General features: G+C 34.7%; 1 protein-coding gene across 2 annotated transcripts in view; it reads right to left on the reverse strand.

Moving 5' to 3' along the window:
• ctp (cut up) overlaps positions 1-17,036 on the reverse strand; it is a 130,120-nt gene that overhangs the window by 54,871 nt on the left and 58,213 nt on the right. Inside the window, exon 1 of one of the 2 annotated variants that reach the window (XM_067781053.1) lies at positions 6,217-6,480. The exons of the other annotated variant lie outside the window; for it this stretch is intronic. The gene's annotated coding sequence lies outside the window, so the exon portion shown is untranslated. Of the gene's footprint in view, positions 1-6,216; positions 6,481-17,036 lie in introns of those variants that run through there. 2 annotated transcript variants of the gene reach the window in all.

Consider the following 17,036-nt stretch of genomic DNA (forward strand, 5'->3'; position numbering starts at 1 on the left):
TTTAACAAAAAATTTAATATCTTTACTGTATATAAGTAAATTATGTCAAAATTCAACTCCAGTAATGATATGGTGCAACAAAATACAAAAATAAAAGAAAATTTCAAAATGGGCGTGGCTCCGCCCTTTTTCATTTAATTCGTCTAGAATAATTTTGATGCCATAAGTCGAACAAAAATTTACCAATCCTTGTGAAATTTGGTAGGGGCATAGATTTTATGACGTTAACTGTTTTCTGTGAAAATGGGCGTCGGTCCTTCCGCTCGGCCGTTAACACAAAAATCGATATATCTTTACTAAACTTAGTTCACGTACTTATCTGAACTCACTTTATCTTGGTATAAAAAATGGCCGAAATCCGACTATGACCACGCCCACTTTTTCAATATCGAAAATTACCAAAAATTAAAAAAATGCCATAATTCTATACCAAATATGAAAAAAGAGATGAAACATGGTAATTGGATTGGTGGACGCAAAATGTAACTTAAAAAAAAACTTTGTAAAATGGGTGTGACACTTACCATATTTAGTAGAAGAAAATGAAAAAGTTCTTGGAATCTTGGTAGGAATACTGTTCGTGGTATTACATATATAAATAAATTAGCGGTACCCGACAGATGATGTTCCGGGTCACCCTGGTCCACATTTTGGTCGATATCTCCAAAACGCCTTCACATATACAACTACCACCACTCCCTTTTAAAACCCTCATTAATACCTTTAATTTGATACACATATCGTACATTCTTAAGTCACCCCTGGTCCACCCTTATGGCGATGTCTCAAAAAGGCGTCCACCTATAGAACTAAGGCCCACTACGTTTGGAATAATCATTAAAACCTTTCATTTGATACCCATGTCGTGCAAACACATACTAGAGTCACCCCTGGTCCACCTTTATAGCGATATCTCGAAAAGGCATCCACCTATAGCACTAATGCCCACTCCCTTTTAAACTACTCATTAACACCTTTCATTTGATACCCATATCGTACAAACACATTCTAGAGTCACCCCTGGTCCACCTTTATGGCGATATCCTGAAATGGCGTCCACCTATAAAACTACGGCCCACTCCCTTTTAAAATACTCTTTAATACCTTCCATTTGAAACCCATGTCATACAAACACATTCCAGGGTTACCCTAGGTTAATTTTGCTAAATGGTGTTTTCCCTTATTTTGTCTCCAAAGCTCTCAGCTGAGTATGTAATGTTCAGTTACACCCGAACTTAGCCTTCCTTACTTGTTTTTATTGCAATTTGTATGAAAGAAAACTGTGTATTTCAAAACTCGCACTTCAATAACCCACTCTCCGCTGCGTGTTTTGTAAAATTGTGTCATTGAAGCCGGTATCCAGATCATAAAAGGCACTAATACCTATATGACACTACCAAAGAGGATAAATATAATAAGAGACGTCACTCGTTACTTTGTATAGTGTTTTCGTTATGGTAGTCATAGCCTTTTTTTTGGGCGAGATGTGCATAAATGTCTTCTATACATTTTCGTGGGGTATTTGTGTTTATTTTTCCGACTGTATTTAAGTAATTAATTAATTCTCTTTCCAAAAATCACATTTGCATAAGGTGCTTACACGGCATGGATAAATGCGAGACAAGGGAAAATGTCCCTCTTGGAAAAGGGTATATGACGCTACTTTATTTTTGCTTGAATTCCAAGCTCAAAAAACTGACGAAACTTTATCGGAAAGTCAAATTACAAAAACAATCTCCAACAAGAGGAACAGAGACGAATATTGTCCACAAAATAGAATAATTTGACATGTTATGTGTTTATGTTTTCATTTTTATTTTTTCATTAACATTTTTGACAGCAAAAACATTGCACATAACACGGAAAAATTGTTTCGCGCTCTGGTGGTTCACTTCACACAAAAGTTCATTATAGTTCCGTATTAGTGCACAAAATTCTCAAACTAAAAACTAAATTTTCATTAGTCAAAAATAATAAAGAAAAAACGGCCGAATGTCAAAAAAACCTATCGAAATACAAACTGGCTCGTTTGTTTTTTATGAACTAGGTTGTATTTTTCTTGTATTTCGTTAGTTTTTTTGAAATATAGTTTACACACTTACACCAGTACTGAAACCGTATTAGGAGGGAAGGCGACAAAAAATATAAAAGAAAATACAGGAAAAAGACAGACAAAATAAAGTAGTGTCATATAGGTAAAAACATTAGGCATCATAAAATATTTTAATTTTTGGCGAACATTTGCGCGAACTGTTCGTGCGTGTATGGCGAAATAGCTCATAATCGTAGTAATTTCTGAGCGGAACAGACGTGCGCGGAAAAGTAAAATGGACAATAAAAAATTTCTGAGTGAATTTATTGAAATGTATAAATCTTTGCCATCATTGTGGCAAGTAAAAAGCAAAGATTATTGTAATAGAATTAAAAAGAATAATGATTATGCGACTTTAATCGCAGCACAATTGTTGTCCGTATTCATCGCTGTCTGAAACAATGTAAATTTTACCAAGTAGCGCAACTAACAGCTGATCGGTGAAAATTGGCACATTCACACGCACAGTTCTCGACTCAGTTTCAAAAAAAAATTTAAATTATTTAATTCAAATTTTAAAGTGATATAATCCTTACAAATTTATGTATACAGAATATATATGGCATTTTTGTTGTTATTAAATCAATAGTTTTATTTATTATTAAAGCTTTTATAAATTTTTTTTTAACTTTGAAAAAACTCCGAACACCATTCCTTCATTATATGACATTCGACTGCCTAGTCCACTGCCTTCCACTCTATTCGCAACATAACCTCTACTTAAGCTGCCAAACTATATAGTAAACAATGGTCTGAAAGAGAACTAATGTTCGGCCAAAAGTTCGTATGGTGTATGGCCAAAGCTGCGAACAAGATTGCGGAATGTTCGGGGAAATGTTCGTGTCGTGTATTTGGCGCTTAATCGAACAGCGGTTTAACAAGTGATGCAGGCTGTTACTATTATGAACGTTTTTTTTAAACTTTCGCCACTTGTACACAATCCTTGCGTTCCAATGAAACGTGATCCAGAATCGGATAGAGATTTAACGAGCAAATGCAACAACAATGTGATCCATATGGATCAATTTGTTGTTGCATTTGCATGTTAAACTTCTATCCATATCTGGATCACGCTTCATTGGAACGCAACAGATGAATACCATCATTCCTCACCACAAATCACACACAGAAGATTGTGCATTCACGAGTTCAAAATTGCTTCGTTCTGTGCAACTACGTAACACTTGACTCCTTCAGCGAATGAAAGAAAGAGAGAGAAAAACAAGAGCTAAAGGAAAATGACGTAAAAATTGCCCGTAAAAAACAGCTGAACTAATGTTTACATGCGCAATGCGTCACTTTCTATAAATACATCATGAATCCTCACAAATCACACACACATGATTGCGCATTGCGCATGTAAACAAAAGATCAGCTGTTTTTTATGGGCAATTTTTACGTCATTTTCCTTAAGCTCTTGTTTTGCATACAAATAACTGATAATAAAATTTTACTATGGCAACTCTGATAAAATGCAACCGCGCACTGGTTTTATGTATACATCCCTTCAAAAAACGCGAGTACTCTATAAATAATGTAAGGGATACTCCTTTGGGAGTATAGGACTGCTCCAAATCTAATCTGTATTCATTCAAAAAATGTGCTCCAATTAACATTGCGATGTCCAAGGAGAGGAGTAGGTGACCCCACTCTCGCTTTGTTTGTGAGTATTCCATAGAGTACATACGTGAAGAGTACCTTGCAAAGTACTTTCACTGTAGTACTCCATGGAGCACCCACAGAGGATCATATGCCAAAGTACTAAAGGGGAATGGTGTCGGAAAGAATTATCGAAGTGAATTTAATTTAAAATGAAAGTAAATGAAGAGGGGCAATACAACTTTTATATTTTATACTACGAATATTCTTATGTTATTTAGCATTTGCGTGAATAAAGAAACTAATATAATACGCATGCGCATACGTGAATAAAGAAACTAATATAATATGTATACATAAAACCAGTGCGCTGTTGCATTTTATCAGAGTTGCCAAAGTAAAATTTTATTATTAGTTATTTGCATGCAATAATTTACTTTTGGCAACTCTCGTCATCGTGTCGTGATCACTGTCGTTAAAAAACGAGCAATGATCGGCTGATGGTGGTCCGCAAACGCATTGCAAAGGAGTATTGTTAGAGTACTCCAACATGAAGAAAATGGAACACGTAATCAGTATATAAGTAAATTATGTCAACATTCAACTCTAGTAATGATATGGTGCAACAAAATACAAAAATAAAAGAAAATTTCAAAATGGGCGTGGCTCCGCCCTTTTTCATTTAATTTGTCTAGCATACTTTTAATGCCATAAGTCGAACAAAAATTTACCAATCCTTATGAAATTTGGTAGGGGCTTAGATTCTAGGACGATAACTGTTTCCTGTGAAAAAGGACGAAATCGGTTGAAGCACAGTCAACCGTCTGTCCTTCCGCTCGGCCGTTAACACGATAACTTGAGCAAAAATCGATATATCTTTACTAAACTCAGTTCACGTAATTATCTGAACTCATTTTGTATTGGTATAAAAAATGACCGAAATCCGACTATGACCACGCCCACTTTTTCGATATCGAAAATTTCGAAAAATGAAAAAATGTCATAATTCTATACCAAATACGAAAAAAGGGATGAAACATGGTAACTGGTTTGGTTTATTGGCGCAAAATATAACTTTAGAAAAAAGCTTTGTAAAATGGGTGTGACACTTACCATATTTAGTAGAAGAAAATGAAAAAGTTCTGCAGGGCGAAATCAAAAGCCCTTGTAATCTTGGCAGGAATACTGTTCGTGGTATTACATATATAAATAAATTAGCGGTACCCGACAGATGATGGTCTGGGTCACCCTGGTCCACATTTTGGTCGATATCTCGAAAACGCCTTCACATATACAACTACCACCACTCCCTTTTAAAACCCTCATTAATACCTTTAATTTGATACCCATATCGTACAAACACATTATAGAGTCACCCCTGGTCCACCTTTATGGCGATATCTCGAAAAGGCGTCCACCCATAGAACTAAGGCCCATTCACTTTTAAAATACTCATTAACACCTTTCGTTTGATACCCATATTGTACAAACGCATTCTAGAGTCACCCCTGGTCCACCTTTAAGGCGATGTTTCGAAAAGGCGTCCATCTATAGAACTAAGGCCCCCTTTTAAAATACTCATTAACACCTTTCATTTGATACCCATATCGTACAAACAAATTCTAGAGTAACCCCTGGTCCACCTTTATGGCGATATCTCGAAAAGGCGTCCACCAATAGAACTAAGGCCCACGCCCTTTTAAAAAACTCACTAACACCTTCCATTTGATACCCATATCGTACAAACAAATTCTAGCGTCACCCCTGGTCCACCTTTACGGCGATATCTCGAAAAGGCGTCCACCTATAGAACTAAGGCCAACTCCCTTTTAAAATTCTCATTAACACCTTTCATTTGATACCCATATCGTACAAATTCTAGAGTCACCCCTGGTCCACCTTTATGGCGATATCTCGAAAAGGTGTCCACCTATAGAACTAAGGCCCACTCCCTTTTAAAATACGCATTAAAACGTTTCATTTGATACCCATATCGTACAAACAAATTCTAGAGTCAGCCCTGGCGATATCCTTAAATGGCGTCCACCTATAGAACTATGCCCCACTCCCTCTTAAAATACTCTTTAATTTCTTCCATTTGATACACATGTCATACAAACACATTCCAGGGTTACCCTAGGTTCATTTTCCTACATAGTGATTTTCCCTTATTTTGTCTCCATAGCTCTCAACTGAGTATGTAATGTTCGGTTACACCCGAACTTAGCCTTCCTTACTTGTTTTCAATAATTGTTTGCTTTTTGTAGCGGCGCTAGAAAGTAGCTTCGTGTGCAGATGTTGGGTAGTAGAGAAATCGTAGCTATATGTCATATCTTTTACGCGTCTATGAAGCTACGCCTCGTGTGCATCTTGCCTCAGGCTACAAACAGCAACGATAGTGAGTTATGTGAGTATGCTCGTGGACAGGTAGATTTTACGGTAATTTTTATTGCATACATTAACGTACATACGTATGCATTAAAAGCTTACACCAGTATTAAAACTCAACAATATCTCAAACTTACCTTGTTTCAGGTGAAGGTCTTTGATGAGTCGTCTAACGTGATATTTTATATTCCAATAAACGATGTTTCCCTAATTTCCTATATACGGTTTTTTGTATGATTATTTCAAAATTCCCTAATAATCTTGCAAAGTTTTTAATCGGACACAATTGTTTTCAGCTATTCTTCCTTGTAATTTTTCATATTGGTTCATTCGCATCTATATTGAACGTAAAGGTTTAATTTTATATTTATCACAAGTGAAATTGGCGGTTGAAAAAGTTAACATTGATGTATGTGGCTACAAATGCCTTCTTACTACTAGTACTTCTGTAGTCTCTGGGTTTGACTGTTTTAAATCGATAAAAAAAAAGCTGACATTCCTTTACACGGTTGTATTTACTGAGCTGGTACTTCAATCGCTCACCCAATGCTCAGTTTCTCTTTTAGTTAAGGGCGAGAAAAGAAGTTTAGAGGCTGTCATAAGCAAAAAATTGTTACCCGGTATAAAAATCCCTATGAATCCATTAATTTATTTCCTCATTTTGTATGCATTCTATTTTAGAGCAGTAATTAGGGTTGTTTATTCCTTATATTGGAGCATGCGTATTTCGATTGGTTTTTTACGGTTTGCTTGACGTGTTGAGAGCATAGTATTGTGAATTGCCAGAAAACCTCGAAATGAGTTGAAATCAGGCATGCTTAACCAACGAACCGATATCATTTCGTTACGATAATTAACGTTAATAAATGAAACAAAGTCATTTCTTTCGTTTATTAACGTTAAGATCGTCAAATTAACGAAATGATTTTGTTTCGTTTTCTGCCATATCAAAACGAAATCAAATCGTTTATGTTGATTATTAATTTTAAACTATGCTGGCAAAGCTGATTGATGGCGGAGTCATTAAAGGTGAAAGCATTAGCCAAGCTGATTGCAACTTTTCTCATGAATTTTGACAGTACGAACATTTCTCAGAGTATTTTTGACATTACCACCAACGAATTACACAAACAAATTACATGGAATGTGTGTGTATGTCCGCTCGCTGTTACCACCTTAAAGCCAAATTAAACTTCCTTAACCCTAACGCCATAGTCGTAACCATGCCCATATCCATAACTATCTCAATGTGATCGATTAATGGTGCCTTAACCTAAAAATCGTGAAAATTTCATAAAAATGAAGAAAACGCAAAAAATTACAAACATATTAGACAAAAAATAAGTCTCTTAGTCATAACGTATCCAAACAATAAAGAAAATCTACAAAAAGTTATAAAATTCACCAACTCAAATATTTTTAGGTTATGGATTTGGCTAGGAACCAAAAACCAATTGATTGGCTATGGCGTTAGCGTTAAGGTATGACACCATTAATCGATTACATTCCTTTCCATAAGGTAGGTTCGATCAGCTGATTTATTTGGTTATTGCTTTATGGTTATAAGTCACCATTAATTCGCCCTTTATACGCCAATTACACGGCTCAAGTATCCTGGTTCCAATTACCAATTTGCACAAGGATTTGACCGGTGTGCGCACTGGTTGCGCTATTTGCGCAGAGAGCTGCGCTAAAATCAAAACGATTTTGATATTTACGCATGTCTGCAAATATTGCACATGCTTTTTTCTTCGTGTATGGTGAATCTTACACAGTTTACCTGTGGTTCCTGATAATATAACATCAGTAATTATTGTTAAAAAATGTTAATATCGAAGGCGTAAGGACCATATCTAGCTTTTAACAGGAATTCACAAATTTAATAATACAAAATAATTTTTTATACAATTAGAACACATGTTTCATTTTTTGCGCTAGTTGAAAAATGAATATTGCGCAGTGCTGCAATGAGTTGAGCTGGTCTTTCAATTAAAATATATATTTTATAAGTACAATGGAAAATAAAGGCTTCTGGTGCGAGTTTTTCGACTTATACCGTGAATTACCAGCACTGTGGAAAATAAATAGTGATTTTTTATACAATTAGTGCCTTTTTTATACAATTAAAACACATGCTTCATTTGTTGCGCTACTTTAAAAATGCGCAGTTTTTTTGTGCCGTGTATGTCAAAATTTTCATTTGCACCAATTCGTCGTTTTATATTTGCGCATGGTTTTTGTATCATGTATGGGCCGTCTTACGGCTTCACCATGGCTATAGCATTGCCAGCACAATTCAAACATAAAGTATCACGTTTTTGTTAACGTTTTTAACGTTAACGAAAGCTTTTCGTTTCCGTTAAAAACGAGATAAATTTTATTTTGATAATTCCTTTATCGATAATATTTCGAAGTGTTTTAACGGAAACGGTGGACATTTTTTGATAAACGATTAGCTTAACGTTAATGTACATCCCTGGTTGAAATATACGATGTGTCCAGTCGGCTGCACTACATTTTTACCACAGCGACAAGTAAATTATATATGCATTTTGCTTGCAGGATATTTTCTTATTTGAATATCCCAAGTCGGAAGCCGAAACCGGATCCGAACCTTTATTTACGCCTATACATCAAATTGAATTCACCTCATATCTGATAAAAAAAATTTCCTCTCCAAAGCTGTGTGTCAATCTAAAAACGTTGAATTGACCCCTCGCTTTCACCTTTTTAACGACGCACATTAATAAATGTGTTATATATATTCAGTAAATTAAAATATAAACAGTGTAAACAAAATGAATAATATAAGGGAAAATCATATTTTCAAATAAAAGAACTTCAACTTTGGCTTACAAGGAGGAAAATGAACAAATTCTTGAGCGTTTCCTCATAATCTGGATACATAGCTTAAGACCTAGTTTACATATATCATAATACTGTGTAATGTATTTATTTATTACGGCTTTCCTAAGCCTAACTTAAATCTATTTTACATGTTTATAATTGTCTTCTGGACTATGCAATCTGGAATAGTTACATCTATGTCCTACCTTGGAGTACTATGGATGGGAGACTTCCAGATCATGCGAACAAAGCGTTGTGATTATGTAGTATGTAGGCATTTCACGCATGTTAGTAAAGCGCGAAGGCAACATCTGCACGGCGATGCACTGAGTTAATCGAGTGATGCGTTTCAGTATGTGCTTCGGCAACCTTTTTTGTATGCGCACAAGAGCTTGGAAGTCTTGGCGCTACACAGCAGTATAGTTTCGCTGCACTTCTATCGATGCTATGGAAGTCCGCCTGTCCAGCACTAAATTGGTAGTGTTCTACAATAATTGTACAATTTTTGTTTAAATTTATTGGAATGACATGATTTAATATCATTCGGTAGTTCATTATAGGATTTAAGACCTTTATAATACAGATTACATTTGTCTGCTTCAGTTTTATAAGCCGGCAGATTAAAATCATTTTTATTACGAGTATTTACAGAGTGCACATCTTTTACATGATTATCTTCATTTTCGTACTTAACTCTTAATCAGTAATTAAATAAGGTAATTCTTTACTTTAGCTCGCAACTGCTAAAACTCGAACAAAAATATGGTTGAGTGGTGTCTAAAGATGCGCTTTGGACCCAGGACCACGAATCCGAAAGCGGAAACTGAAACTACTATCAAGAGATTTTGCAAAAGAAAATTGTTAATTTTCTTGTGGTTGTTGTCATTTTTATTAATTTGTTTTACCTAAAAATAAATTGTGAAAAAAATTGTTTTGAGTGTATGAAGTTTTGATATCCAAACCGGTGTTGGACAAGCCCAGGGTAATATTTTATAATAGCGGCGGAAGCCGCCAATGCAGAGGTTAATTCAGGAATTGTATGGTGTAAAACGGGACATATTGTATTAATTTTAAACCGTGCTAAAAAAGATACATTTTCCTCGGTAAAATTGCAAATTACAGCAATTACTCCACAAAAAGATATTTATTAATATTTGGGTAACCACACTCTGAAAAATGTTTTTGAAGTTAAATTCAATGCGTATCAATAATTCGTGGAATTTAAACGGAAATTGAAAAGTTGCTTCCGTGAAAATCCATTCACAAAAACCGGTAAAGAACTCCGAGTCGATCCAAAATCCATAGTTTTTTTGCACGGAATACTTTTATGCGTAATTATGGGTACGTATGTGCAACAAAATATAAAAAATACAAAAATACAACAAAATGTGCAACTATTTCTTGCACATAGCTCCTAACAAAAGCAAAATTGTAATATCAAACTTCGGACGATTGGTATTAGGCTCAAAATGAGTCTTTTGATACCTCTTCCAATATTTTTGGATATAATTTAACTGCCGACCCGGGTTGTTAACTAAAAGGTTTCTAGTTTTTGCTTACGTGGAAAATCCTATATAATTTTATATAGAAAATACGTCGCATGAGAAGCATGGTTTAAAGAACTAATAATATCAGTTATTAGTCCGATTATTTGTTTTGAATTTTAAACAAAAATTTTGGGCGCGATTCCGGAAAAAAGTTTGAAAATAACGGGTACCCTGTTATGTGTACACTACAGTTGAGTGAGGTCCACTCTCATAGAACTGATCCGGTTCCAGTGAGATTTGAGCGTAATCAAAAGTTGAATAGCTCTTTGCATATCGATACTTTTGATATTCGAACCCATACTTTATACTCACAAATCACTTACCTAGATTGCGCATTCACGAGTTCAAAATTGCTTCGTTCTGCGCATCTACGTCACAGTTGACCCTTGAGCTAATGAAAAAAAGAGCGAGAATAAAAGAGCTAAAGGAAAAGGGTCAATTCATACTTCATAAAAAAATTTTCGGTAAAAGGTGGCGGAACACATGCAAGGAAAGAGCAGTCGACGAAACATGCTGCTCAATATGTTTGTCTCTTCTAACTTGTTTTGCGAATCGAAACAAAATTTGCGTGAAAAGCCTGCAGTTAATTTATTATTTATTATAATTGAAGTTTATTACGCCTTGCCCATTCACATACAAATTTTCGCGAAGCACTATTGTAAACATTCTCCCTATACAACAAAAATACTTGCTAACATATTTGGTGTCGTATTCGATTGTTATATTGCAGTTTTTAATTGCGAAAAATGTTAACCTCGTATCTACAAGTGAGACATTTTCGGTAAAGCGAACACGGTTGCAACACCATGTTTTCATTTGGGTTGGGACCAAAATTAATCGAAAAAAAGAACCAAATTTTTGTTTTATTTTATTAGTATAAAATACAAAATTTTAGGATATTTCCATATACAATTTAGTGAAGACTTTCCTTTAATTCAAGCTGAAAAAAACAAATATATATGCATGCAACCAAAAATGGTACTATATTTTGACATAGGATTTGTCTATGTCTTTCACCAACCAAACGTTGTGAACCTAGTTTTGGGCACAAAGCTCTTGGTTCTAGCATTATGTTGTTGATTGCAATGAAATAAAATGTATAGTGCAGTTAGGTTTTAGTAAGAAACGATTCAAAATTTGCGTTCTGGTGTTGCCGAACTATGTATGTGGAAAACTCAGTAAATCATAAATGAAACTCCCTTTACGTTTAAACTTCATATCAGAGCCTAGATTCAGTAAGTGTGAGTTTTGATCCCAGGCCTCAGGGGTTCTGCTAGCACCTACGGGAATAATTTTATACAAAATATTTCTTCCGAAATCAAATCTCTTTTGCATTTGCTTCCTTCTGTCTTCGAGTTAAAATATTTCTTGTGCCAAGATACTTAGTTCTCAATTGCCTTGCGTTGCTTAACGCCACAATAGTCCTGGAATTCCTTGAACTCATTGAGCTGGGTGAGAAAGATTTAAATATCAACATGCCAAACGAGAAGTAATGCATAGAATTTCTTCGTAGAAATTTTGAAAGTGTTAGGCTCACGGCAGTGTGCTCGCTATAAATTATGCTAGGCGAGAAGCAATTTTTATTTTCATATATTTTACATAGTGTTGTATAACCGATCGAAATATCTAGCCGTTATTAATATTATTATAAAACAAGTTTTTTTTATTAGTCGGTTGTTTCATCAACAATTAACGACAATGTGTTTGCCAACAATTTCCTTTTTAATGCCTGGCATAAATTATATCCTAGGTGAAATGTTATTGTTCTGGTACATTTTATTGACTGAGCAATTTTTTATGTTGAAGTAAATTCAAAATTATATGGGGGCTAACGAAAGTGTGGCGAATTTTTGGGAAATATTATGAATTTTTACCTGAGGGAAAAGGAAAGAAAAGTACCAATCGTGGATACTGCCTAAAAAGGACCAAAATTGAAGAAAAGGAACCAGCGGACCAAATGGGGTTGGAAGGGACCATTTTTGGTCCAAATGGACCAATGTTACAACCATGAAAACGAAGAAAACTGCCTTTAAAATTTCTCCACAAACACTGGTGAGCTTTTCGGTGATGACAGCGATACCACTTGGGCCAGAATCGCGGATAAAAGAACTGGTAACGATATTCGGTTACATAATGTTCTGGGTACTATTGTACCGGTAACGCTCAGAATCGGGGCGTTAAGAATACATGCATGGCTTAAAGCTACATCACTGATACATAAGGCTCCATTACTGATACTTAGCATAGACTTGACTTGACTTGGCGTAAACTTGGCAACTTAGCCACGATTATACTCCACTTAGCGCATACAATCTGGCATCATAATCAGGTTTGAAATTTACTTTTAAATAAATGTCAATTTGTATGACAAAATGTCAAAATGACATGGAAACAAACAAATGGCATCTCAAAATGTAAACGTCACTTAGAACTTACATAGAAAATCAAAATTCAACAGACTTCTAAGTCAAGTTAAGTGTTGCCAAGTTTTGAGTAATCAGTAACATGCACTGTTCATTTAACAGAACTGTAAGTGACAGTTCTCAAGTCAAGTCAAGTCTATGCTAAGTATCAGTAATGGAGCCCATAGACTTGACTTGACTTGGCGTAAACTTGGCAACTTAGTTACGATTATACTCCAGTTAGCGCATACAATCTGGCATCATAATCAGCTGTTTCCTAGATGTCATTTTATTGTGAAATATTTGCTACAAAAAGTGGTGGTTTTTAAACAAAGTTAATTTGGAGTACTACAATTAATTTATGAGTGTAAAAATTGTTTAAAACAATCAGTAAGATTGTAAAACCGTTCATTAATGGTAATAAGTGATAGTGTAGTTCCGTAGTGGCATATTGTTGGTAGAAGCCATTATTGCCGATTTTGTTTGACCAAAGCTACACAAATATTATTAATCGTCCAAAAGTGTAAAGATTAGTATAAAGAAATAATATCTAATATTAAAGGAATGAATTTATGTGTATTAATGTGCACCATATTTCCAAACATACAAAAAAGATGGAGACTGTTCCGTGTGCTTCACTATTCTTTCGACATTAACTTTATATTTTAATTTGTGGTGCACGTCAATATACTTGCAATAATATTGATTTAATAATTATTTTGCATTTTTAAACGTTCTCCGTATATACCACCAACAGCAGGCATCGAGAAGAATCCGCCGATGGGCAGGTCACCCAGCAAATATCGATCACCAACGGATATTTTGCAAGGGTGTTCTTAATAAGTAAGGAAGATGACGATAAGCTGTTCGGCCTGACCAGAATGCGTCGCCCAATTTTCGACTTGCCTCTTAGTTTGGTTAGCGGATTTCTTGAAAACCCCAAGCAGCAAATTTGTGCTGAAGAGCGTATAGTTATAACAGTAATGTAAATGAAATCTGATTTTCATACATACATATATGCATAATATTAAGGAAATTTTCAAATAGAAAGTACATTTACATTTTCTTTTTTTTTGGTTAGGTATCTCGCTCACGGAACTTCTTTTGAAGTTATTGCCTCCATGCATAAGTTAGGAAGGACCACTGTACGCAATATAGTGCTGGAAATCTGTGAGGTATTATGGAACGTTTTATCTCCAGTGTACCTCAGTGAACCGTCGACGTCACAGTACCTGGACATTGCGCAAGATTTCCTAAGGCTGTGGAGCATTCCAAACTGTGTCGGAGCTATCGATGGAAAACACATCGCCATCAAATGTCCCAATTTCTCATAAAAGTAAAAAATAATATATAGTTTATTACTATTCAAAAACGTAAAATTTGTTTTCAATTATATTTGACATTTATACGAAAAGTAATTTTAACTATTATTTTTGACTTTTATAATAAAATTAAAAAAATAACTTTTATATTTGAAATATGCGCGTCAAAAGAAACTGGGCTATTCTTTGTATTACACGAGTTCGAGGCCAATAACAAAAATCTTTGTAATTATTGTTATGAATAATTTTTCTTTAACTAATTTTTCTTTGACTAAAAAAATAAAAAAAACATCAAATCTCGAAAATAACTATTAATTGCGTTCCCTGGAAAAACTGATCTCATAGAAATAAATATTACCTCCAGTAAAAAAGATATAATTTTTATTATTAACAAAACTAAATATAATAAGTTAAAATAAACAATGTTCATTTAATTTAAAAAAATAAAAAAAATTTATGTGTTAATAAATTAAAGTTCATATAATTATAAAGTTAAATATAATAATAAAAAAAAAAGTTAATGTAAAGCACATGCATAGTTGGGCGCAATGCATTACACCTTTTCAAGTCCAAAATGAGAAAATATAAGATTGTATTGGGAAAATATAAATTAAAATGAGAAAGCGTAAATTGAATTGAGAACGCGTAAAATGAAGACGACAAGATGTAAATTTAAAATAAGAATATGTAAATCAAAATGAGAAAGTGTAAAATTGTATTTCGAATACATAAGTTGATATTGAGAATGCGTAAATTCAAAATAATAAAAAGTTAATTCAAAATGGGAAAAGGTAATTTAAAACAAATTTTTTGTGAATGTGGAAATGAGAACATGTTCCTATAATTTTTTAGTGGTAGTCAAAACAAAGTCCACTACCTTTAAATTTTTTAGTGGTATTGAAACCACTAGTGGTAGTGGAAACTAAAATCGAATGCATCGTGCCCAACTATGAGTACATGTAATTTTTTATAGAAATTAATGCGGGAAGAGGGGGGTGGTACGAGGTAGAAATGTCGAGGGGAAGAGGAGAAAGTGAAAGGAAGGACGGGAATTGGGGTTGGAAGAGGGGAGATAGAGGATCTAGCCCAAATACTTAATTCCAGTGAACACTATTTTCAGTTGTAACCACTTTATATTTAAAAGCAATAAAGTATGAAGTTATTACAATTGAAAATACTGTTCACTGGTATTATGTATATGGACCTGCAAAGCCCCAGCTGCAGGTCCATCACTGCCGTTGTTATAACTTTAATGGCCTTCACTTGTTTTCGCTCCCCCATCTCGCTTATGGAAGCAACAATCATGTTACCAAACAATCGCAGCTTTCGGTTTTCTCCCAAGCGCTCCCTTTGCGCATCTTTGAAGAGTTGGCACACTTCACGGAAGTCTTCTTCACAGCTCTCCTGTTGCCTCTTCCTCTTTGATGTTTTTGGCGGGGACGCCACTAGGTCAACCGAATCAATTCCCGTGTGTCCTTCGCCTATATCTTCCGTAAACAGAAGGGGCGGTGGTGGAGGCGGTGAAAACACCTGTGACTCCTGTAGTGACGGGTACCCCTTCAATATATTATTGGAGCATCTGGTTCTAAAAAAAATATTTTTTATTATTGTATTCAATATATTTAATATAAGAGTACTTACGGTCTTGGAGTCACATGTGCCTTTAAAAACTCCATATTTGGGAATAGATACCACCTTCTGTGTGCAGCTGCAGCGCTTCCGGAAGGGGCATCAAGATTGCGCAACTCTCTTCCGTTTGACAAAATGTCGATTTGAAATTTATTTTTAAATAAATGTCACTTTGTATGACAAAATGTCAAAATGAAATGGAAACGAACAATCTCAAAAGGTAAACGTCACTTAGAACTTACATAGAAAATCAAAATTCAACAGATCTCTAAGTTAAGTTAAGTGGTGTTGGTAAGCATTGTGAATGATAATTATCGCCGATTACACCGCTCATTGTGAATAAATAAAGAAAAAGTTGCATTGTGAATAGGTAAAACCGTTGATTTTTGTTTTGCTTAAATCAAAGTAAATACTATTTTGTAGTATATAAAAAGTAATTCAAAGTTGAAAAAAAATTGCAAAATGGAATTCAAAGGAAGCAAAAACAAGCCCCGTCTTCCAAATTTTAGTTCAGCAGAGGAGACACTTCTAATATCTTTGGCTGAGCAGCACGCCTCAATATTGGAAAATAAAAAAACCGACGCGGTCTTTTGCGAACAGAAACGGAAAGTATGGGAGCAAATAGATCGCGCTTTTGAGGCCCAGATGGGCGTCAAACGTGGAGCAAAAAATGTAAAGGAAAAGTATGAGAACATGAAACGGAAAGCCAGAAAGTCCCTTGCAGAGGAGCGACAGGAAATATATAGAACTGGTGGTGGTCGTAACCGGAGCTGCAGTGTGTCCTAGCTAAAGTATAAAACGTTTTGCAAAACGAAATTGCAATTTTCCCCAAAAATTACTTCTTTAGATATAACTTCGCAATTTGTTTATGAAAAGAATTTCTTGAAAACTGTACATATGTAAACTCCTGCTCATATAATTAAGGATATTGGATAAAACTTTGAAACATTTTTATTGAAAATTGAAACTTTTTTATCTGAATTTCAAACAATTTTTTTAGTATGCAGTTTTGTAGCTCATTCAATTTTAATATAATAATGTGCACGTTAGAAGTACTTCAGAAGTAAACCCGAATTTTCAGAGTTTTGTGTTGAGTTTTTCTGTTCCATCCGTTTTGATTGAAAAATTACTTTTTGTTCACTCAACACCTTCTACAAAAAAAAAAAAAATCTGAAAATTGGGACACACTTCTGAATTACTTCTAAAGTGC

The sequence above is a fragment of the Eurosta solidaginis genome, chromosome 4 (genome assembly GCF_040869045.1).
Source record: "Eurosta solidaginis isolate ZX-2024a chromosome 4, ASM4086904v1, whole genome shotgun sequence".
Taxonomy (NCBI): domain Eukaryota; kingdom Metazoa; phylum Arthropoda; class Insecta; order Diptera; family Tephritidae; genus Eurosta; species Eurosta solidaginis.